Source organism: Magnolia sinica, chromosome 11 (genome assembly GCF_029962835.1).
Source record: "Magnolia sinica isolate HGM2019 chromosome 11, MsV1, whole genome shotgun sequence".
Lineage (NCBI taxonomy): Eukaryota > Viridiplantae > Streptophyta > Magnoliopsida > Magnoliales > Magnoliaceae > Magnolia > Magnolia sinica.
Window position 1 is genome coordinate 45,797,658 of NC_080583.1, and position 18,364 is coordinate 45,816,021.

At 45.9% G+C, this 18,364-nt stretch overlaps 1 pseudogene; it reads left to right on the top strand.

The window, feature by feature from the left end:
- Positions 1-16,541, top strand: part of LOC131218099 (NADH-ubiquinone oxidoreductase chain 5-like) — a 25,267-nt pseudogene extending 8,726 nt beyond the window's left edge.
- The last annotated feature ends 1,823 nt before the right edge of the window (positions 16,542-18,364 follow it).

Consider the following 18,364-nt stretch of genomic DNA (forward strand, 5'->3'; position numbering starts at 1 on the left):
ATGAAAAGTTTGGATGCAAATAAACATCACCGTGGGCCCTTATCTATTTGGATGGAAAATAAATATTACAGTGGGCCCCCTGGCCCACATGTCCCTATCAACAGGTTGTATGGAAAATAAACATTACAGTGGGCCCAAGTTGGGTGGAAAATAAACATTACAATGGGCCCAGGTTGGGTGGAAAATAAACATTACTGTGGGCCCCAGGTTTGAGTGACCTTGTTAATGGGATGGATGTAAAATAAACATCATGGTAGGTCCCACTTGGGACCCACTTAAGTATGTATTGTAATCCACACCCTCCATTAGTGTGGGCCCCACCATGTGCATGTGTTTCATCCAAACCTTCCAATTATTTTGGAAAATATTTTAAGGCCATGTGATAAGGCCCATCTTGGTATGTTTGTGGGCCGTCCGTTGAGGCCCACCTTGATACATATAAGGCCCACCTTGATTTTTATAAGGCCCATATTATGAGGCCCATTATGATGTATGCAAGGCCCATGTTGATGCATTTGTGGCCTGTCATTGAGGCCCACCTTAATGTATATATACGAGACCCATGTATGAGGCCCATTTAATGTACTGGAGCCCATGGGTTAAGGCCTAATAGGACATACATAAGGCCCATTGTAGTGTGATTCCACCATGGTATATGTGTCGACCTTTATAGCGGGCTATGCTTTGGGAGAAATGATGGTTTGATGTCCACATTGCAAGGATGATGTTGGTTAAATGTCCGCATTGTCACTCTCCCTAGGGCCCTTTGATAAGCCCATACCTGTAATGTGTAAGCTGTCTAGGCCCATCTTCGTTTTGATCAGAGCCCATCACCACATAACATGTATAGCATAGATCCATGATTCATGATCATACACATCATATGTTTGCCTGATATGAGAAGTGACTGATCATAGCATATGCCTTCGAGCAGATCGTTTATGGGCTCCCTGACAGGCGAAGTTGTCCCACATGAGCGCTCGGTACGCGCACGATTGTTGCATGTCTGACAGTATGATTCATGCACTTGTATTAGTGTGATTATATTATTGTATACCCTTGTGACATCAGGGCCATGGCCTTCACAGACATCGTGGGTGGCTAGATTGGATACCGAAAATATTGTTACTAAGCATCGGGGTGTCATAGATGTCCCTGGTGAAAATTTCTAAACCTGATGGTACCAAAGGATGACTTCAATGTCAAGATCGAGTGGATATATGAGCACGCGAGGGCCGAATACCAGGAGGCCGCGTCTCCCACTATATCGTGGTCTGTTGGAAAGGGGTGTGGCCTTACTCGCCCGAGGGTAGGGGCAATACTAGGCTGAGTTTGACCAGCTCGTGAATGGGTTCACTATCGACATGTCGGATAAGTATTGACAGACTATTGGCTAGGCGGATAGTGATTTCTTACGCTCACTTGGATTGTGCGGCTAGGAGAGCGGCAGTGCCACTTGGATTGTACTAAACCCCGGTGATTATCTAGAATGAGAACTGTATTGATACATGATGAGGATTGGCATGCTTGAGCTGCATCTCACATCGCACGGCCGTGTTATGGCCGATAGCATTCATATCTTGCACCGCATAGCCTTGGTACGGCTGATTGCATTCATGTACTCATCACCATGATTCCGCATTACTCTGACCTTATGCTGAGCATGCTTATACTGTGCACACACTTACACCTCCCTCTAAGCTTTCTATAAGCTTATGTACGATTGATGCGTGCAGGTGACGTCAGGATGCAGCCGTAGCATAATAGCAGCAGGAGCATGCAGACGAGCTTTGGAGTTTCTATCTTTTACATTATTTTGTATTCCCTTCAGATGCCTTGTACTTAAAAGTTTTTTATCATAGTGGATTTTGTAATGGTGTTCTTGTGGTTAGTATTTATGAGTTATGCTTGTTTATGCTCATTACAAATCAAATTGATGATTAGAAATCCTCATTGTAGCATCCCAGGATCGGAACCTGGCGTATGGGTGCCGGGAACTAAGAATGGGGTACTACGGAGGCTGTCGGGGGTAGATTTGATGATCGGGAATTTGGTGAGCCCGATTTTTGAGTTCGGGGCATGACAGAAGTTGGTATCAGAGCATAACTTAGGAATAATCGAGAACAACATCACATGTTTGCTATGAGTTTAAGGCAGTTAGGTTCCGAGTGCGAAACCTTCCGAGTGAGTTCCCTAACGTGTGATTCTCAAGGTTGATTGGCATCATTGTTCTTTCCTATAGGACATGCTGCCCAGGAGAGCGACCCGAGCGCACCCCGCTCCACCACATGAGGCTCCAACTTTACCACCTGCGTCTCCCATTCCACTGCCAGAGATCCCTGCTCCCCTGCCTGAGGATGACATTCCTCCACCTGATGCCGATGCAGATCCGACCGTGCCTGTGAGTGCCTCGTAATTACAGCAGATGTTGCAGGTTGTGACTGCTGCACTTCAGGGGTAGGGCAAACGCCCAGTTGTTTCTCCAACCCAGGCAGAGTAGGAGTGCGTGAGTGCCCTTCTTTGTGAGTTCTAACAGCTCGATCCCCCGTGTTTTCAGGGCGAGCCAGATCCGACTGTAGCCGAGAGATGGCGCTCTGATGTGAAGAAGATCTTCGATACCATGTCATGTACGACCAAGCAGCGAGTCTGGTTGGCATATTTCTTTTTCAGGGCGAGGTCGAGCACTGGTGGACCTCTGTTACCCATGTTGCAGGACCTAATTATGTCTGGACATGGGAGGACTTTATCGACCAATTTGAGGAGTAGTACTTCCCTGACCATATTCATCGTTAGAGATCACTGGAGTTCGAGACTCTGGTGTAGGGGGACATGACCGTGGCGTAGTACGTGGCCCATTTTGTTGCGTTATCGAGGTTCGCACCATATATGGTTGATGATGAGGGGCGGAAGGCCCGCCGTTTTGAGAATGACTTACATTACGGTCTTTGAGGCCGTGTGATTAGACATGACCTTCCGACCTTTCAGGTGGTAGTGCAGAGGGCTCAGATTTATGAGACTGAGTGGACTAGCTCACAGAGCGATCGATATTAGAGGAGAGGATAAAATTGAAAGAGGCAGGCCCCCTCCAGTAGCTCCCAGCAGCACCGACACCCATAGAGGTACAGGAGCCACCCACCTGCTAGAGCACCAGCAGCCCCAACAGCACCTCCAGCGCCACCCTAGCAGCCATTTACAGGGGCTTATTTTGGATGTGGTGGGACAAGGCACCACCTGTCTGAGTGCCCTCGCCCTCATCTACAGCCGCCGAGAGCACCACAGTGGCCTTCACAGCAGCAGCCAAGAGCACTGCAACAGCCTCCAGCACAGCAGCGACCGTAGCCACCTCAGCCGCCGAGGCCCCATCAACAGTAGAGACAGCAGTACAGGACGCCACAGAGGCAGCAACAGCACCAGGGACCTCAGAGGGGACAGGCACCTCCCCAGCCAGCTCAGGCCAAGTTCTACGTGGCTCAGCAGGATCCGCAGTCATCTGGAGGAGTTATTGAGGATATACTTTCTGTATCTGCATGTATCGCACATGTACTGTTTGATTCCGGTACATCGCATTCATTTATATCTGAGGATTTTTGTCATTCGACTAGGTTACCGACGGAGTCAGCTCGCGAGGGGTTGATTGTGTTGACGCCCTTGGGGAAGACCACAATATTAGGCCATTTTTGTTCATCTTACCCGATTCTGGTAGGTGATATCTTTTTGCCCGCTGATTTATTTGTGCTGCCAATGTTAGATTTCGACGTCATCCTGGATATGGATTGACTTGCCGAGTACCACTCCATGTTGGATTGTTCCACGAGGACTGTCATATTCTCTCTACCCGGCTTGCCACAGTTCCAGTTCATTGCCGAGCCTAGAGGAGAGTCATTGTCTTGCCTCATATCCTGCTAGTTGAGGAGCCCGTTGCCTTGTGTATCGATCAGTTGCCGGTGGTCTGTGATTTTCCCGACGTATTCCAAGAGATTTCGAGATTGTTGTCGCGCCATCATATTAAGTTCCAGATTGATCTTGTGCCCAGTACCATGCTTATCTCAAAGGCCCCATACCGTATAGCACCGATGGAGTTGCATGAGCTACAGCGGCAGTTGGATGAGTTACCTGAGTTGGGATTCATTCGTCCAAGCAGTTCACCGTGGGAAGCGCTGATACTCTTCGTCAGGAAGAAGGATGGCTCGTTGAGGTTCTACATGGATTACCGTGAGCTCAACCGAGTCATGATCAAGAACAAGTACCCACTCATGAGGATAGATGACTTGTTTGATCAATTGCAGGGTGCACAGTTCTTTTCGAAGATTGACCTGCGTTCTAGTTATCATCAGATTCGGGTTCGAGAGGACATCCCGAAGACGGCTTTCAGGACGCGTTACGGTCATTTTGAGTTTCAGGTCATGTCTTTTGGACTGACCAATGCACCTGCAGTCTTCATGCAGTTGATGAACGAGGTCTTCCGTCCATATCTCGATCAGTTTGTTGTAGTCTTCATCGACGATATTCTGATATATTCGAAGACCCGTAAGGATCATATGCAGCATCTGGAGATCACTTTGCAAACCCTCCGTGCCCATCAGCTGTATGCAAAGCTGGAGAAGTGTGAGTTCTGGCAGGAGGAGGTGAGATTCCTCGCTCATGTGGTGACGAGGGAGGGTGTCACAGTAGACCCCTCGAAGGTTGAGGCAATACGTCAGTGGGGCCAGCCTACTACTGTGTCCGAGATCCGCAGTTTCCTTAGTTTAGGGAGATACTATCGACGTTTCATTGAGGGCTTCTCCCGTATCGCAGCCCCGTTGACCAGGTTGACTCGAAAGGGCGCAGAGTTTATTTGGAGTGATGCCTGTGAGCGAGCATTTATGGAGCTGAAGGACTGTCTGACGTCCGCTCCTTTCCTCACTCTTCCCTCTGGGAGTGATGGATTTGTTGTATTTACTGATGCCTCACGTATTGGTTTAGGTGTTGTCTTGATGCAGCACGGCAGGCCTGTAGCCTTCACATCTCATAGCTCAAGGTCCATGAGCTGAACTACCCCACGCATGACTTAGAGCTGGCAGCAGTCGTCTTCGCACTGAAGGTATGGAGACACTATCTCTATGGGGTCAGGTTTGAGCTCTTCTCTGACCACAAGAGCTTAAAGTATCTATTTTCTCAGTCCGAGCTGAACATGAGGCAGTGACACTGGATGGAGCTTCTGAAGGACTATGATTTTGACCTCCAGTACCACCCAAGCAAGGCGAATGTGGTGGCGAATGCCCTTAGCAGCCAGCCACGAGGCCTGGTGGGACATATGATGATTTAGGAGTGGAGGGTACTCGAGGATATAGGAAAGTATGACTTCAATTTTGGTCTGCAGTCTTCTATCATCCAGCTATTGAGCCTGTCGATTCAACCCTCTCTTATTGCAAGGGTAATCAAGATTCAGCAGGTAGACGAGTCATTACAGGATTATTGAGCAGAGGTGGCATCTAAGAGTCAGACAGGTTGGAAGATTGGTGCTGATGGTGGACTTCGCTTCAGAGGCCGATTGTGTGTCTCAGATATTCCTAAGTTGCGCAGAGATCTTATGACTAAGGCACATCGATCGTGATTTTCTATCCACCTTACTTTACGAAGATGTACCGTGATATGAGGCGACAATATTTTTGGGCAGGGATGAAGTGCCAGATCGCTAGTTTTGTGGCCAAGTGTGACACATGTCAGCGTGTCAAGGCAGATCATCAGAGACCCCCTGGTCTATTGCAGCCGTTGAGTGTCCTGACGTGGAAGTGGGACTACGTATTTACCGATTTTATCAAGGGTTTGCCAAGGACTCAGCGCGGTCATGACGCCATCTTGGTTGTCGTGGATCGTCTGACGAAGTCGACACATTTCCTTGTGATTCATGTGACTTGGCCTTTGGACCGGCTTGCGAGGTTATTCATGGAGAAGATTGTGAGACTGCACGGTGTTCAAGTCTCGATCATTTCTGACCGAGACTCGAGTTTACGTCTCAGTTTTGGAGGAGCTTTCAGAGAGCAATGGGCACTGATTTGCAGCTCAGCACGGTGTATCACCCACAGACCGATGACCAAACCGAGAGGGTCAACCAGATCCTTGAGGATATGCTTCAGGCCTACGTGATTGACTTCGGGGGTAGCTGAGATGAGCATCTGCGATTGGTTGAGTTTGCATACAACAACAGCTATTAGGTGACCATTGGCATGGCTCCTTTTGAGGCATTGTATGGCAGACAATGCAGATCTCTGAGTTGTTAGACCGAGGTTGGAGAGCAGGGTCTCCTAGGTCCCGAGCTTGTGCAGGAGACGTCAAAGGTTATCTATATCATCAGGCAGAGGATGCACACAGCTCAAAGCCGGCAGAAGAGTTTTGCTGATCGCCGGCATCATCCCTTGGAGTTTGATGTAGGGGACCATGTGTATCTCAAGGTCTCGCCCATGAAGGGCGTAGTTTGATTTGGAGCGAAGGGCAAGCTTGCCCCCAGATTCATAGGACCTTTCGAGATCACTCAGCGCATTGGTGCTGTGGCCTATCGGCTTGCCTTACCATCTCAGTTGTGTGGCATCCACAACGTCTTCCATTTCTCTATGTTGAGGAAGTGTGGGTCAAACATAGTTCCTGTTATCGATTGACAGTCGTTGGAGGTTCGTGAGGATGCTTCGTACATTGAGTAGCTAGTTCGTATCCTTGATCGGAAGGAGCAGGTCCTTCGAACCAAGGTCATCCCTTTGGTGAAGGTTCAATGGGGTCACCATTCTGTTGATGAGGCGTCTTGGGAGCGCGAGGCTGAGATTTGAGAGTGTTATCCCCATCTCTTTGATGATTGATCATATATTGTATCTTGTATGCTGTCTTCGATTTTATATGGCGATGCCTTGATTCCTGTTATTATGAGTTATATTTTCTTGCGATGATTGTGTAAATTTTAAGGATGAAATTTTTATTTGGAGAAGAAGTTGTAAGACCCGTGTCCTAGTCCGTACCATTCTGTTGGCCTCCGCGGTCCTTCCGGTCAAATTCTGGCAACCTTCGCACTGTATCCGATGATTACGTGCAATCCTAAGCCAAGTCCTGCATATCAAAGACGGCTCTACCTGAAACTTGTACCTTAGCGATTGTGTTGTCGCCACGGTTCCAACGTCGTGACTCCCGCACCGAACTGATGCCCAGGCTAGGAGATGTGGGCCAGCATTCTTTCCGAAGAAAATGCCACATGTTGTGAATATCGAGGGAATCTCTATAATATGTCCCATCAATCAATCAATCAATCAATGTCAAGTCGAGAGTTGTAGACGAAGCAGGATCTGGATCCCCAATCTCTCGTAGGAAGGGCATTGTTGGCAGAGCTATCTCATGGAGTCTACAAGGGCCGTAGGGTCCTTGAAGCGCATGTGGATGAGCGACTATTTAGAGAATACTTGCTGCTCGAGCACCTGGAAGAGGCCAGGTGGGGTCCGCTATTTGAAGGCAAGTACCGTGCAAATGTGGGCACTGTCTGAGCTTTCTATGCCCACATTTGAGAGCCTACGCTGGAGCCATTGCAGTTCAAGATCCCTTGTGGAAGAGATCGGGAGGCCACAATCAACGTTGCTTTAATATCTCAGCTTCTAAATGTGCCACTTGGCGAGATTCATGTAAGTGAGAAGAATCTAAGTAGTGTACGTGAAAGGGATTGCCGCACACGGTTCCTTTGTGGTTGTCTGGTTGAATGACAGCCTAACAAAAGCCTTTTAGCGACCAACATGATGGACAACTTCCGCCTGCTTCACCACATCTACACATTCAACGTCTATCTTAGGTGGAGCAACTGCAGTGAGTGCACGCGCTGATGGTGGATTTCTTGTATCAGGTGGGACAGGGAGAGAAGCTGTGTGTGCCTACGTATGTCTTGCGACAGATAGTCCTTATCGCACGTTCGAATAGAAGGACTGAATCACTCCCATTCGGCCGACTCATATGTAGGATTGCACTCAAGTTTGGTTACAGACTTGGGGTGGAATTGCCGGCACCGATCCATTACATCACCAAGACTACTCTGAATTAGATGGATATCGAGCCATGATGACAAGCCCTACTTGAAGAAAGTGAGGATGAGACTAAGAGAGAAGAGGAAGAGAGTAATGAAGAAGGTGGAGCTAAAATAGAAGAAGAAGAAGAGCAAGACAAGGAAGAAGAGGAGGCTCAGGATACGGATAAGAGCCCTCCTCCTACGACTCGAGAGCACAATCCTGATCGGGCTGATGGGGAAGCCCATTTAGTTAGACTTGAGGAGGGCCTGGCCACCCTACGATAGGATATTATCGATCTACGGGGCCTCGTGAAACACATGTTTAAGAAAGTAACTCGCACTTTAAAGTTTATCCTGTGCTGCTGCAGGATCAGGGTGCCCCTCCTCCATCACCAGATTTCGACGAGTAGTCGCAGATGTAGTCGTCCTTTGCCCTGTTTTGTTGCTTGTTATTATGTGTAGCCGTTATAGGCGTAGTAGTTTGGTAGTTGTTTTAGAGTTTGAAGCCTTAGTTGTGTTAGCTCACATGCATTCTCTGTTGCGATCCATGTAATGCTGCACTTCTTGTATTGCTACAATTTTGTTAAATGAGATGCATGTTGTTTTCCTTAAGTTGTGATGTGAATGCTGTATGGGTGGATTATGTGGATGTTAAATCTCACATGTTGCACCCTCTATTGAATGTAGGGTATGCCTCCTAAGGGCTCGAAGACTTCGGCCCATCTCTCTTTGGGCAAGTCACTTGACGGGGTCTCCCCCTAGGCGATAGCTAGACGGACCCCCAGTCGGGCCCGTCTCATTTTGGTGCTGGGCCAGATTCTCAGCCAGCTACTGGCCCCACTGCTGGACCGACTCCTATGACACCATCTATGGCTCCTCCAGTCACGCCTTCGGTTCCTAAACAGAATCGTGTATCTGCATCGACGCCTTATGCATCTCCATCTGCTCCGCCTCCTGATAGGCTAGAGCAGATGATGTTATTGATGCAGCAGCAGCAGCAGTAGCAGTTTTTGTCTTCCATGGCTGGCATCTTTGCTCAGTCGACGGGGGCGACTCCACCTGCATCACCTACGCACCCTGCTGGGAACATGAATAACAACAGACTTTTTGAGTGCTTTCAACGTTTCCATCCTCCCACTTTTGCGGGTACTCATGGTCCCGAGGAGGCTGATTACTGGCTAAATCGCATCTCTAAGATGTTGAAGCTGTTACACTGCAATGAGGTAGAGTAAGTTGAGCTAGCCACCTATATGTTCGAGAAGGAGGCTGATTTATGGTGGGACAGCATCCTACGAACAATTTCTACAGGACATGTGTGGACGTGGCATGCTTTTAAGACACGCTTCCATGAGAAGTACTTTCCCCTGACATACGTGATGAAAAGGAGGGTGAGTTTCTACGCCTTCGACAGGGAGGGATAACCGTGTCAGAATATGAGAACAGATTCATGGAGCTGGCCAGACATGCTCCTTTGATCCTAGCTGACGAACCGATGAAAATGCGACATTTTTTAGATGGGCTGCGGCCCGATATCCGCGCTCGAATGAGTTGCACTAACATTCTCAATTACGTCGAGCTAGTCAACTTGTCTCTACTAGCTGAACAACATAGCGACGGAGTTTCCCGGACAAGCAACCCAATGGGCCTGAGGCCTTGTCCTGAATTGCAGCATCGGCCAGTCCTAGGTAAGAGGCTACATGTAGACTCGCCTACTAGGCTCGTGGCTCCGTCGACCCAACAAAGTCGAACGAAATGTTGGTGTACATATTGCAACAAAGGGGGACATACTGACCCTTTCTGTTTTACCAAGATGAAAGACAATGGTATCACGCCACCTCAGAAGATCGCCTGTCAGCCACCACATGGTATAACGACTCCACCTCTACGATCTGTACCACCAGCGTAGCCATATTACCGATCGCATGTACCTCAAAATAGGCCACCTCAACAACCTGTGGCAGCGCAACCAAATCATCCTCAACAAGCTCGTGTGCATGCACTTGTAACTGAAACATCTAAGTCAGCAACTGCAACACCTTGGACCTTTGGGGTCACTGCCCACATTCAAGGTACACCTGTTTTCCTATTAGTAGACACTGGGTCCACTATTTTGAGAGTGTCATGCTCTATAGTCATGTGTTTAGGGGTTGAACACTACCCCTATGAGTGCGTTGAGAGTCTTTACTGCGACAGGGATCTTCTCTGACATTACCAAACTCTGTAAGGTTTGCTCGATAAACTTAGGAAACAGAAAAGGTGCGCATTGACCTGATAGTCTACCTGCTCATAAGCGTGATGGGTGCTTGGTGGGCTAATAGCCACTGGCACGAGGTCGAAGGAAACTAATCTAGGTTATACTTAAAGTTAGGTCACTAGATAGGAGTTGCATCTTCCTTGGTAGGTCAATAACGAAGTCGTCGAAGGAAAGCAACTAAGATCTAAGTATTAAACCAATTCATATAAAAGAATAGGCCTAATGATGGATTAAAAAAATAATATGGTAACTACAGGTAATAAATAAGGAAGGGTTGACAAATATTTATATATAAACAAAATCTCCAACTTCGAGTTACCAATAGACTAGTCATACCTTAGTTTAGTATTCGATGTTTATTTAAGAATTATTTATTGTCATACTAGGAATTATCCTGTGATTAAATTTGATTATACATAAAAATATATATGTTTTTTTTATCATTTTTGGTACAATTAAATTAGGACCCTCAGGTAGTATTGGGTTTTATAGTTTAATACTCCATAAGCTCATTTTGGAGGTGGACCATAGTAAAGGATTATAAGTTTCGTGTTCCCTTGTAGATTCAAGGTTTATACCACGTCGAGGACATGTCCCTCTTCTTTCCTATCCCACAGCCTTATGGCGCTAACATTCCAAACTTCTAAGATATTTTAGAACTCCGGACTCTTCCTTCCTTCCAAAGTTAAGAAAACCAAAGTGCAACTGCCCTTAACCCCCTAGTCGTATGATTAAAATGGTGACATGCGAATATAATTTTAGGAGGTTGAAAACCCTTCTAGCCTAGTCTTCTAACTATAAGCACCATGGAAGAACTTATTATCCACCAAGTTAAACATAAGTTGAATAAGAACACTCGTTGAATAGGACCCGAAGGACAACCTTATAAACATAAGGCTTAAACCTCCTAATAAATTATAATACCCCTTAAATACTTAGGATGAGCAAATTTCAAAATTTCAGAACCATATCCCTACGAGGCGTTCGTGGCTTAACTCAATTCTCAATCCTAGGTGAATACCAAGGACTCACTGCTTTGACCGAGCAGAAGACCTGGATCCTTCAGGATTAGGAAGGGATACAACATTGTCTACCCTGGTCAGGCACACAATCGACGTATCGGATTTGAGCCTACCACAGTTGTCCTTCTGTATTAGCTCAATCATAAAGAGTAAATTATACCACCCTTAAGTAGACTTTATCATCAAACACTTAGCACAATACTAATGAATTAGACATTTGTTTTTAAACTTCAAAGGTAGAAACTTTTAAGGGGGGTAGACCAATATGAGCTAGGCTAATGTATTTATTACCCTTAGGCAATTTCAGGGACGAAATTGTTCTTTAAGGGGGGTAGATTGTAACATCCCGGAAAAAAATCCATACAGAAACCCGAGAACTACCTCAAACAGAAACCACTTAGGACCAAATCCTTTAGAAATTAGGTTAATATTAGCAGGTGCTAAACTAGAGTGCTTATAAAATTAGCACTAATCACTTTAAATTTGATCTACAAGACCCAAAGCGTGCAGAATCATTGACGCTACATTACCCTGAAATCTAGAATCCATCCTTAAACCCGTTTGCTTTCGGGAGCATCTTGAAACTCCATATCGGACCAGGACCGCACGTCGAAAGTCTGATTACCCCGAAACTATATAGTTATGACCGCATTACTGGACTTGACAATCCCCTTAGAAATTAAGTCCAAACTGTGTCTAGAAATGCACATCTTGAGCCCAGAGCGAAGAGTGTGAGAAACGTGAAACTATTTGAGATAAAATTCAAATTTAAGTAATCTGAGTTGTGTCGCTTGCAGACCAAATATAAGGATTCAGACCATCAGAATCTGACCCAAATACACCCTCAGATCAGGAGAAATGTCCCTCACATGTCCGTGTACTTGTGACCCTGATTGAGTTTCGGTGACCGTTGAATTGAGATTGCTCCGCCATGAGTGATCTGGAAACCCGATCGGACTGAAAACTTAACTTGATCAAGATACAATATCTGTGAGCTTAAGTCCAATCGCATTCAACAAAAGGACCTCCAAAAATGCTCCGTTGGATCGGAATAAGCCCAATTTGATTATAACCTAAGTATCCATGGCCTTGGGGCTACTTTCGTTAGTTTTGGGCCTATATAAGGGTCTTAAACCCTCACTCTCTCATTCCATATGAATTTAGAAAACCTAGGAGAGAGAAGAGAGCAAAGAGAAAAGGAAAGAGAGAGGAAGTGAGAGAGAGAGTGGGAGAGAGTTCCTGGGATTCCATCCCATCGCTCCACGGGCTTGGCTACCACATCTGTGTTGCTAATCTGATGATTCCAACTCCGTACTTGGGTAAGAAATCCTAACCCTAATCCGTTCTAGGGATTCAAATAGTGTAATAGATGAAATAGCTAACCTATTTCGTACTGTAGGTTGTCGTTGTGTCGTAAACGATGTATTAACAGACGAATTGAGTTCGTTATGTGTCTACCGGCGTAAGGTGCGGACTATATTCGTATAGGTTATGGTTTTCAAGGCTTTCAATATAGGTTAATGGTTTATTATCATTATGGGTGCAATTTCACATGCCAAATACGATGTTTGTATTGCGTTTATGATATATATGAACTATATTGAGATTTGTGTATTCCATGTATATGTAGAAAGTATCGTATATGTATGAAATATGAGCATGTGTTTTCCATGATTAATTGTCATGTGTTTGTGCTAGTTGTATGTGTATCAACTCCTTGGCAAAAGGATTTGTCTTAATGTGTACTATCACCATCATACGTCATGTATGTTGGAATATGTAGTCTAAGTGTTTGTAGAAATGTCTAAATGAATAAGTGTGTATGATATTGTACTTTTTATGGGCGTTGAGAAGAGATTCTCAACTATCTTAATGATGTGTATGATTTCCTCCATGCAATTTACATTCTTTGTCTGCTTAACTTAGACGCTACTTATGTGTGAATTCATGTTAAGTTGAAATCAATCAAATGCTCACATGCTTGTATGATTGGAATTGTTGATCCATTACTGTTCTGAATTGCTGATATGAATATCTGTTATAATTGAATGTGTTTGGGACTATGAAATAGTCCAGGCAATCGGTAACAAGCCTTGAGTTCGTGGCTGAGGTTGTTTTCATCATGTAGGACATGTTTGACGAACCCGAGTCGTATTAGGGTTGTTGGCAGTGGTTTGGCCACACTAAGTGTTTGCGCACTTCATGTTGTTCAACTCAATGTGTGCTCATGCTAGTCGAGCTCGTCAAGTAACCCGATTGTCCCGGTGGATGTTCACCATGTTTGGATGCTACTGCTTGAATCTGAGGTACCAAACTTACTAGTGAAATGCCCATTTAACTTAATACCACGATCCGCTAAGACTCGTGAGTTAGGCATGGTGGTATGGGACACCGTGGTCGAGCCATCGACCTACGGTGGGGCAACGAGCCTCCCCGTAGTGACCAGTGAGCAACTTACATTCGTGAACCGAATACGGTGGTATGGGACACTGTATTCGAGTTGTCGGCCTACACTGGTGCAGCCTAGCTGTGGTCCCCAGTCGGGTTGGTGACGAGCCTTCGAAAATAGACTGCCAGTTGGTAGGGCATCAGTGGAGTGACCTCGAGTATGAGCAGGCCTACCTCGGCGTAGCCTGGCTATGGTCCCCAGTCGGGTTGGTGACACGCCTTCGAAAATAGACTGCCAGTTGGTAGGGCGTTGGTAGTAGTGACCTGAACTTGCCTATCATATGTGATTAACTAGGATTGACGACCCTAGATGGATCAATGTTGGGCAAATGATATAAAGGGTGGTACCTTAGCTTCTCAATCCTACTATATGAAAAGGACTAATAAGAACTTGTTAATCATGTTCATGGACTGCATTGCATGTGCCTTGGCATTGTAGAGCACTGTGGGAGGTTGTCATTCGTACCATAAGATGAAGATGCTGAGGGAGTGCAGGCGAGGGCATGCATCATTTCTTCATACATCCTTGCATTAACAAGAGTAATTAGGACTTGTTTGATTGTACTGCTTTATCATTACTGCTTGATTGAATAGATAACATGTTAACCTTTGCTATATAGTTCCACTGAGTTGATCACTCACTCCCACATTCTGGGACGATGTTTAAACACCAACTAGACTATCTTAGATGCAGATGTTGATGTGACCCACGAGGCAGAGCAGGAGTATGAGGATGATAAGGAGGCGTTTTCCTTTATGCAGTTCTCAGGCGGATTCATGTGAGCCGTGTCCTGAGCTACGAGGATTCAGGATTATTATTGTCGTGGTTTATTTCATTTTGATACTTGTATTTTGAGACAAACACTTGTAAATATTAACCTGGCACTGCATACATCCTTTAGGGACTTACACTAGTTTATATGTTCATTTCAATCTTCCGCTTGCATATTACAACTGTCCCCGGATTATGTTTTACTGAATTGGCTTAATCTACTTCATGTTTCATGCACTAATACAGGCAACATACAACCATCATTAAACATGTTGCATAAGTGATGTTTTGGAACTCGGGAGCTGAGTTATACTCGACCCCCAATTTTCAGGGCGTTACATAGTAGAGAAGAAAAATGGCGCACGAACCGTACTTGAGCTTCGGATCAGTGTCCCCAGAAGCTAGGAGTATGCCTGCATGTTTCGACGAGAACACCGAAAAAACCTAATTCAGCTCCATGTAAGATAACCAAAGTACGGTTGAGCAATCGACGTGATATATTTGCCCACATTCTGGGTGAAGGTCATAATTCGCAGGAACATCATATGGTGTTAATCAAAGGAGGTAGAGTGAAAGATTCACCAGGTGTGAAATCCCATCGTATTAGAGGAGTCATAGGAATTTCGAATCGAAGAAGGGGCAGATCTAAATATGGTGCAGAAAGACCCAAATGTATATGAATGGAAGATGCCTCTGGAACGTCATTTTTCTTGATTAGTCGGGGCAATGAGTAAGCAAGAACAAGTCTTTCAATTGAGTTCATCCCATGGCTTCAGATCAGGTAGAGGCATCACTACGTAGTGGGTGGGACGAGTGTTTCATTACGTCTTCTGGAGAACGAACCAATCCCATGACTTTGACTTCCTGGCCCAACCGGTCCCCAGTACAGTAATCGACTTATTAGGCGACCCTCTTATCAGAAACGATCAGATCAATCCCGGTAACAACCAACGCCGGGAACAACTGTCTTTTTGAATGCTTTCTCTGATCCTAAACCTAAATAATCAAAAAGTACTACTCTTTATTTGATTCTTCCCATACGACTATAACAACAGCTGTTTAGTTGAATACAACAGGCTGTTTTTGGTCATAGGGAAATCTCTTCTATCATGGTTTGTTGAGATACGGAAAAGTGGATAGGTTCGGAAAGGAACGATCATAATGATCTTCCTCCTTATAGAACCAACCCAACCTATAGAATTCTCGTACAGGTCGTTGGCTAAGAATGAATAGAAGGAGTTGGTCGTTTCATGGGATCGCGGCTGCCACACGTCTGATGAGCGCTACGCCCGGGGAGGGAGAAGGAATGAATGGGCTGCTCGCTGGAACAGCCTCAGTGATTTTGAGAAGGCGGGGGGCTGACCTCTTTCTTCGCGTGTATCGCTCGCTGGTGGGGGTGTGCGATAGATATGGCGAAGTTCGAGTAGAACACTCGGCTCGCTATCACTCGCTGCTCGTTACCACTCGCGGATTCTTGGATTTTGAGATCAGAGTCTCGCGGAGTAAAGAGAGTTTGAGATTCGTAGCGGAGTAAGATGCTGACCTCATTCGTCAAAGATATGGATGCTGTCAGAATCTTCGGATGGAGTCTCGCTTAGTCACTCGCTCGGATCTATAAGATCAAATTCAAATCTGATGGATCCGGTGCTCGCTTAGTGGCTAAGGGGTTCACTCGACGAATATGGGCAGGATTATGAGGAGACGTTCAGCCCTGTTGCTAAGATGACCACGGTTCGTCTCCTTGTTGCCATTGCTCCAGCAAGGCATTGGCCTTTATATCAACTAGACGTAAAAAACGCCTTTCTTCACGGAGATCTATCTGAAGAAGTCTATATGCAGCCACCTCCAGGTTTGACTTCCTCTGCCAACTCTAATCTGGTTTGCCGTCTCATGAAGGCCATCTATGGCTTGAAACAGGCTCCTAGATCCTGGTTTGATAAGTTCAGCTCAGCACTACTAACATTAGATAGTAGTTCATCTGAGCATTCTTTATTTGTTAAGAGATCTAAAGAAAGAGGGCAGTCCTACTTGTAAGGGAACTGAATAGGAATGCGGACCGAGCAACACATGTGGGTTCCTAGGCATGAGCGTCAGAGAGACGTCGTGATGAACGGATGACCAGGACCCGGCCTTGGGAAAACACGTAATCGTGCGTAGAAGCACAAAAGAGGCTAGGTGGACAATGTTCGGAGGTTCTTCAAGCCAGCCATGAGGAGTAGCAGAACAATAGGCTCCAGAGCCAATTTGACTGACAATAACATTCGACGGTCCGCAGAGATTTGTTAGGAATTGGCACGAGACGAACGAGAAATGTACTACTTTATTTATGATTCGGAGGAGGGTCTTATCAACGATGCATCATAGGCTTATAATATCTCGTATGAATGCTAATATAAGGGTGCGATGAGGTAGCGTCTTGATTGATTGATTTATCTCTTTCGGTAAGCGAGTCGACGTCCCTCTTTCCGTTGCTGTCGGCTTGGCTTAGAGAATCTTTCCTGGCTTTCCGGTCAGTTCGCTAGGGCAGGTGGATCAGAGAATACATCTCCAGTTCCGGTAGTCGACTTAGTCAACTCCTTCTTTGCGGTTACGGTAAGCAAGTCTATTAGTACACTTAACTCGTTTATAAAAGGCGAATAACTTCAACCGTAGTGAGAGCGATGCGCTTTGTCTTTTGGTTTTGAACTTCATAGAGCTTTTAAGTCGGAACTCAAAGCTAGTGCGTTAAGCAAGTCCAGTGCTATCGGATCAGAGAATTCCCTCTTTCAGTTTCGCTCGTCAGTTTAGATAGTTTAGGGAAAGCAAGTGCTGTGATGAGATCTGTCTTTCGGCTTGGTCGATCAAAGAGAAATCTCTCCTCAAGGGAAACTCTTCTTGTAGCGAGTTACGGGAAGGCGGTAAGTTCAGTAAGTCAAGGCAGTAAGCGAGCCCCTCTCAGTGGAAGGTATGAAGCATGCTTTTTGAGAAAACTCCTTTCGGTTTCGGGTTACAGGTACATGGAACTAGGCTTTCTTTGATCATCGAACCTTTCTCTTTCTGGTTCCGGGGATCAGGAAGAAATTCCTTATTCCGGGCCTACGTATCTCTTTCGGGAAGCGCTTGGATTAGACTTAGCAGTCACTCGAGCCAGGAAGTCAGTTCATAAAGTCAAGGCAGTAAGCTAGGCGGTTGATCAACAGAATTTCCTTTCTGCGATAGCTGTCTCGGCTTTAGCTAGTTCAGGTGGTTTTGGTAAGCTTGTCAGTTTAGCTAGTTAGGGAGGCTCGTAGATGAAAGCCTCTTTCCTTTTGGTAAGGGTAAGCGGTGAAAGTCCCTAGTATAACAAATCTCTGTTTCGTGTTGGCGGGATCGACTTCCACTTTCGATACCGAGAAAGCAAGCCGAGCAGAGAAGGTAGCTAGTGAAGTACCGGGCACGGTAGCTAGCGGCTTTGGTCTCGTCGTAGAATCTACTCTTTCAGGCACCGAAGTCAAATCACTTTGTCTTGCGGGAGGCTGATCAGAGAGTTCGTTCCTCTAAGCCCGGGTGGAGGGCCATCGTCGTAGAAAAAGTGTTCTTGTTCGGGTTAGATACAAAGAAGATAAGTCCTGTTTCGAGTGGAAGGCGGTAGCAGTTGCTGTTTCAGGTAGGCGAAGGTTGACTTAAAAGTCTTTATCTCGTGCTGTTGCGTAAGCAAGTCCAGCCTTTCAATGGTTAGGGCTAGTGAAAGCGGTTTAGAGAGAATTCGTCGACTGTTGACTTCTAGGCCCAGTTGACTTCTAGGAGAACGGGACTGCTAGGACTTTGACTTCTAAGAGCTACACTCGTTTAAGGCTTCATCGCTCTTTAAGCCTTTCACTTCAACCGTAGTGAAAGCG